The sequence below is a fragment of the Hippocampus comes genome, unplaced genomic scaffold (genome assembly GCF_001891065.2).
Source record: "Hippocampus comes isolate QL1 unplaced genomic scaffold, H_comes_QL1_v1.1 scaffold473, whole genome shotgun sequence".
In the NCBI taxonomy this organism is placed as follows: Eukaryota; Metazoa; Chordata; class Actinopteri; order Syngnathiformes; family Syngnathidae; genus Hippocampus; species Hippocampus comes.
The window spans coordinates 75,352-75,974 of record NW_017806230.1 but is presented as its reverse complement, the minus strand read 5'-3'; the positions used below and the strand labels follow the sequence as shown (position 1 = coordinate 75,974).

General features: G+C 61.3%; 1 protein-coding gene across 1 annotated transcript in view; it reads right to left on the bottom strand.

Moving 5' to 3' along the window:
* The window catches only part of plxnd1 (plexin D1), a gene marked incomplete at its 5' end in the record, with an annotated part of 79,520 nt that overhangs the window by 20,839 nt on the left and 58,058 nt on the right, over positions 1–623 (bottom strand). The gene's annotated exons all lie outside the window — the stretch shown is intronic.

Here is a 623-nt window from a genome sequence, read left to right as displayed (position 1 = left end):
TGCTGCGATTTCCCGGGGGGCCAGCCACTCCTCATTGAGGCTGTAGCGCGCTTTCCCCGTGATGGCGTCGATGGAGCCCTTGTTGATCTGCTGCTTGATGGCGCACAGCAGGAGGAAGAAAGGCTCGCCCACCGTTTCCTGAACAAAACGACGAGTCCCATAGCGTTAGCGGCGGGTTGAGCCGCGGCGATCACCCGGTTGAGCGGCAAGCGACACGGACGCCGATCGACAGGGCTGGCTCACGCGGTGGGCGTTTCTCACTTTGAGGTAGCTGTACATGCAGATGGACATCCAGTTGGTGAGCATTTTCTCCACCACGGACTCGGTGCGGCGCAGCATCAGCTTGGGGTTCTTGGAGGCCGAGGCGTCAATCAGGTCCACCAGGAGGTCTTTCATGATGCCCGTGTAGTACTCCAGCTTGCCGTGCAGGGCGATGGTCAGCAGGGAGGCCAGACTGCACCTGCCGAGGACACGCGAGCAGACGCGTCAAACGCCGACAAATGCCGCGTCGGCTTTGGGGAAAACGACCCATCCGCGACGCGGCCGTGACCGAGGAAGAATCGTGGCACCACCGCATCATTCGTTCGCGGGGCGCAGGGGGATTTGATTTCCTCCACAAAAAC